Source organism: Varanus komodoensis, unplaced genomic scaffold (assembly GCF_004798865.1).
Source record: "Varanus komodoensis strain SLA01 unplaced genomic scaffold, ASM479886v1 scaffold45, whole genome shotgun sequence".
Taxonomy (NCBI): domain Eukaryota; kingdom Metazoa; phylum Chordata; class Lepidosauria; order Squamata; family Varanidae; genus Varanus; species Varanus komodoensis.
The window spans coordinates 2,972,156-2,978,155 of NW_025336011.1; the positions used below are offsets into that span (position 1 = coordinate 2,972,156).

Below are 6,000 nucleotides of genomic sequence, written 5' to 3' on the forward strand. Positions count from 1 at the left end.
CACTTACTTGAGCCTGGAAGGTGCAAAGCTAGAGTTGACCAACATTTTTTAGTTCCTCTGAAAGATTCGGATATTTAAATTGCTACTCTAAATAATGATACCTAATGTGTGCATGTGTGTGTGCTTTAACCATACCTTCCAGTTTCCAAACCTTATTTCCTTCTGCGATCCTATAATCCAGAATCTAAAAGTCTGGCTTCTCAACATTCTATTCAGAATGAAGAGAAATATAAGTCGCCCTCTAATGCAAACTGAATTTTTCTCACTGTTTACAAGAACTGGCTCAGAAATAAGGCCAACTCCCTCTTTTACAGTTTGTGGACAAAATAAAGAGTACTTACCACTCTCGTATTTGCAGTTGGTCAGATTTATGACTAGTCATCTGGAAAATATAATGGGAAGAAGAAAGACAGAGGCAGACAGGCAAAACCAATTCATGGTTTTACTGTGAAAAAGCCAAGAATCTTCTGGATCTACATTCTAAGAGCGAAGCATTTGCCTCTATCCCATCCAAGCATGGATGAAGTACTAGACTTGGATACTGGATAGCCTGTTTGAATCCCATCTCAGTCATTAACTCACACTGAAGGGCCTTGGTACATGCTCTGTTTCGGCCACAATATGTACCTCATGGGAAGTAGTATAAAAATTAATATGGCTACCTAATGTTCTATTAAAAGCATTTATAAAGATAGGAAACATCTTTCAGAGGGCACAACAACACATTGCCTTAGCAAAGGTATGATCCCAAACCCACATCTGCTGAATTAACACAGAAGTGGGGCATAGCATTTGTGAGAGAGAATTAGCAGGTGGAAAGAGTGGCTAGCTCTCCCTGTGCATCTAGATTTTATTCATTTATTTATTGGATTTATGTCCTGCCTTTCAAAAAAACCAAGAACAAAAGGCTTACATCATTCTCTTCCTCCTCCTCCTCTCAGTCTTAAAACAATCTCTTCATAACAACACCCCTGTAAGGTAGGTTGGGCTGAGAGTCTGTGACTGGCTCTAAGTCACCCAGTGAGCTCCATGGCTGAGCAGGAACTAGAACCCAGGTCACCTCAGTCACAGTCCTGTGCTCTTAACCACGACACCACACTGACTCTTTGATTCTTGCCTGCAACATTATGCCCAGGCTTCTTCTCCCCAGCTGGTCTTATTTCTGGTTTCAGAGCTCAGTTGGGCAAAATTGTCATAGAGGAGAATTGGTGGAACTGAGAATGTGAGCTTGTTCTCTGATACTCCGGATGTCGATCAAGATGCATGCACCTCTGATTTCCGCTGCTCTGATAAGAGTTTGACTCTAACTGGTTTACATATTAACTGTACCTAGCCTTGAACCTGGATGCCCACATTTCCATGGTGGTCAGGCAGCTTATAAAATCCCCTGCTTTTTCTCCATGTTCTCTTCACAAGAACCCAGTGAGGTAGGTTAGGCTGAGAGTCAGTGACGGGTCCAGAGATACCCAGTGAGCTTCATGTCCGAGTAGGGACTAGAACCCGGACCTGCCAAGTCCCTGCCCAGCACTCAAACCACTATATGGTTTTTGTTGTACCTGTATACTGATAGTGTGTGTTCTCTTCCTATGGGCCACTCCAAGCATAAACTGGGGGAAAACAGCATACTAATAAACACCGGTTGAATATTTCTTGACATTCTTAGTTATGAATGGACCAAGTATGGTACATTCTTTTTAGAGGATCCCATCCAACTCAATGACATGCTGATGTAATATTGTACGTTGCTGCTGATGAGAACTTGTGTGGGAGAATCACACACAGGATAAAGCACTTGCTAATGCTACAGGTCCCTCTTGTGCTCCAGGGGGTGTGTGCATGCCAAGGTGCGTTTTCGCTATTGTCCTATTTCTTTTATTCATTCCTTTCCCCTGTGAAGATCCATGCTTTGGCTAGGCTCATATAGTGTGCAATATAGTGCTCTGTGTATGGAATTCTGCATTAAGCAACCAGATCGTTGAAACTGCTGTTATTTTGAAGAATATTTTAGACTGGTATTTTTAGGTGGTATTTGAAGAATATTTTAGACTGTCAAGCCCTTTTAGACTGTCATCTCATGTTCTGTAAAGTACTCTGCGCAGTGCTGGCACTGTATAAATAATAAAAACAGTGTCTCTTAAACATGACAAAAAGTATGCACTGCAAAATCAAGAGTCTTGGCATGTACCATAAATTAATAATAATTAAGAATGTGGCATTGGTTTGATGCCTGGGACTCCATGGCCACCATGGAAGGAGTGGCTGTGTGGTACCAGATGGAGCAGGGAGGGGAAGACTGGAAGGAGGTGTAGAATTGTGACATATAGACCCTGACCATAGGAAAGCTAACATGGTCTATTAACATGCGCTCCCTAGAGAAGTGCACCTGGTGCCATCATTACATGCTTTTTGGCACCAGGTCAAGACCTTTTTATTTAACCAATATTTTAAGGCTAATAGAGTCTAAGTATTATTATAATTATTTTAATCTGGTTAATTTATTTTAATAATTAATTTATCTATGTCAGTCATGGGATATTTAATTTATTGTTATTTGGGATGGGATAGAGGCAAATACAAATATATTGTATTTGTACAAATATATTGTATTTATAGATCTCACTGTAAGCCGTCTAGAGACGGAAGTGATGGATGGCCTAGAAATACTCTAAATAAATAAATAAGTAAATTCTGAACCTTCAGCATTTTCAGCATTTCTCAGAACAAATTCAACCTAGAGGCAATTTGGAGAGAAAATACCCAAGTGAATATGTCAACAAATGTTATTTTAGCTAGAAGGATCCTGCTAGAGCAGGACGCTTGCTCCTGTACAGAATGATATTCACATTATCCTGGAGGGTATGCTAAAAAAGGTCTGCATAAACCTGTGACCATTTACCTTCTGAACCCTGCTTGCATTTCCATAAGAATATTATTTTGATGGCTTTTAAAATAAAAGTAAGGAACTAGCTAAACATTTTCAGCGTGTGAGAGATGCCAGTGGAGTTTTGATACCAGACCTAAAGTGTGCAAGCTTCCTATTCTCAAGCAGTGTGTCCACTGGCCCCATTTCTTGCAGATCTGCAGAAAAGCTGAGTCTCCTTCCACTACAAGAAAGTAGTGGACAAATGTGTTTGCTTGCCAACAGCTGCGGCATCAGTTTCAGTGAACAGAGGACTCCCAGAGCCCTGGCTGAGGTATCAGATGAGCCACAAACACTACAGTTCATTTGATAAAAGACGCAGAGAAGCCTTTGCCATAAGACCAGTCAAACAGGCAATGAGATCACCATCAGCCAATCCAAAGCAGGCTAGAAATTGCTGCCTTACATTTAAAAGGAGGATATATTTAATACATAACAAACTGTGATGAAAAACAGTTCCACTTGGATTCTGGTACAGGGGAAGGTACTAGTCATGGTGGCTGGATGCTCCTTCCAAGATCAGCTGACAGGAAACAAGAGGAGAGGGCACTACAGCCCTCATGTCCTGCTTGTCGCCTTCCAGAGGCACCTGGTTAGCCACTGCAGGAAACAGGCTGCTGGACTAGGCAAGCCTCCAGGCTGATCCATCAGGGCATTCTGAAGCCATGCTTAATTTCAAATCTCTTCCCAAGCCATGAAACTTCAAGGGAAACTCAATGAAGTCACCATCTTTCAGTCCAACCTGCCCCTCAGCATTAATGGAAAGATACAGGGCCACAGCTCAGTGGAAGAACAGCTGCCATGCATGCAGAAGATCCCCAGTTCTACCCAGCATCTCCAGTTAGGGTTGGAAAAATTCGTGCATGAAACCCTGGACTACCACTGCCAGTATCAATAAGACTCGGTCAAATGAACTCGTGGTCCAACTTGGTAAAAGGCACTAGCCTCCTACTTAAAAGACTGAAGCTAAGCACACACTGATATGCACTTGAACTCTTCAGATAGATGGCCAGGGCTGGGAAGAATTATCCTTATATTCTTTTTTGCACTATAATTTTCTCTCAGCACAGGAGTGTTTCTTCCCACTGTGTAAATCTTGCACATCTTCCTCATTCTCATGCATACCGTATGAGCCTACCTATAGCTCAGGGGCAAGCAACTGAGAACCCTCCAGATATTTTGGCCTACAACTCCCAGTAGACCTAGCCAGCACTCCCAGGGATCCTGGAGTTGTAGGCTACAACATCTGGAGGGCCACAAATAGCCCTCTACATATTCCTCATGTAGTTTTGCATTTCCGTATCCTTAACCAAATGTCACAATGCTTATTTCTAACCTCCTTTTCTTCTTTTTCTTCTTCACAACAGCACTGGAGCTTGAACTTCTTCTGTTTTCCTCCTCACACACTACAGTTTCCTGGTCCTGCTCAGTGGTGTCCAACGTACTTTCCTCTCTTTCCAGGCTGCTTGGAAAATAATCTAACTCAGATGCATCCTTCTCACCCAGCTGTTGTCTTTCTCTGTGAAATGAACGATACCTTTGCACTTCATCTGATACCTTCATCCTGCCAAAAGATAAAAAGTGGGCAGGAAGGGAGGAGCAAACTGGATCCATGGTGTATATCAACATTCATACACACTTGTTTGTGGATCTGGTCTTTTCCTTGTTAAGCAACAAAAAGATGTACCGCACACCCCTTGTGCTGCATACTTCCTTTGTAGAGACCTCCTTAACTGGCTGCATCTCCTTGAATTTCTCCATCTTTGAATAAGATGGCCTTCTTTTCTTCCCTTCAAAGTTACAGTCATCCACCGTGGCTCTCAACAAAAATATCCATGTGATCAGACACTTCATACAAGGAAGACTACCAGGACTCTTGGTCCTTTTGCTTAGCTTTAAGATATTATGAATTCATCCCAGAGCTGGAATTACAGCTAAAAGTATCCATCTCACATGGCCAGTGCTTCTTCAAGAGCTTACCCCTGCTCATCTCTATTGGTTCTGTCCTTAGATACTCTAGTGCAATGCTATAGCCCAAAAAACCCCAGACATCTCACTTGAATGCCACCTCTGTACTGACACTCGATAAGCAGAGTAAGAGAACTCTGGATCTACCAAATCTACAGGTTGAAACTTGAATCTAACAGGGTCAGGTTCTCTTGCAAGCAAGCGGTTCAAAGGGAAGTTAGCAGGCCTGTGCATTTCTGGGTGGAATTAAGTATCATCCCTCATATCCTATCAAACATGTCCTCTTTTGCTACAAAACTAAACTCTGTACAATTAAAGTTAGACTCCAGTAACTAAGGGTGCAATCCTGTGCTGGCTGGAGCACACTGAAGTTGTAGGACCTTTAACATTTCATTCCAGTTATGCATAGGTTTGCATGTTCATCTGCAAAGTTTTTCACTTACACATTCAAACTGCATGGATAATCATGGATATATAAGGATAACAATGAAATTCTAAACCTTGGATGATCCTCGTACAGAAAAAACAAGAGTTCTACTTTTCTTGATAAACCAAACCAATGTAAGGATTTTAAAATTCTGCTCTTCCAAAACTCAATTACTGAAAATAGTTGGATAATCAGACATTTAACTGAAAGAGTTAAACAGAGTGTTACACTGATTTGGTGGCAAATAGGTTAAATGGAAAACAAGGAACTTCAGAGATGTTATATGAATGAAATCTTGTATAAAGTGTGCTGTCCAGCTTACTTTCTACATCTCAGTTTCAGAAATACCCAACTAGTTTGCCTAGAGCAGAGCTTTATATGGAAGGATTATGCCAGCATGTATTAATGCAAGAATTGTTACTGCCACATAATTTTTAATAAGCACATATAGTCTGAAACATACCAAAGAGTAAATATTTAGCCCTCCCTGCTCCATCTGTCTCTCCTAGCAGAAGAAAATGAAGCTCAGGCCTCCTCTTCTTCCTCTCTCCAATAGAAAAAGGCAAACCCAGGAAAGGACAAAATGGTTCCCAGCAAGATTGCAAGTCAGACTCCTTTCTGTTTCTGGCACAAACAATGATATGATAAGGAAAGTGTGGGAAAGTAAGATTTGTGCCCAAATCCT

General features: G+C 41.5%; 1 protein-coding gene across 1 annotated transcript in view; it reads right to left on the minus strand.

The window, feature by feature from the left end:
* The window catches only part of TTLL6 (tubulin tyrosine ligase like 6), a 31,593-nt gene extending 31,219 nt beyond the window's left edge, over positions 1-374 (minus strand). The window contains exon 1 of the mRNA XM_044444656.1: positions 342-374. The gene's annotated coding sequence lies outside the window, so the exon portion shown is untranslated. The remainder of the gene's footprint in view (positions 1-341) is intronic.
* Positions 375-6,000: the final 5,626 nt, after the last annotated feature.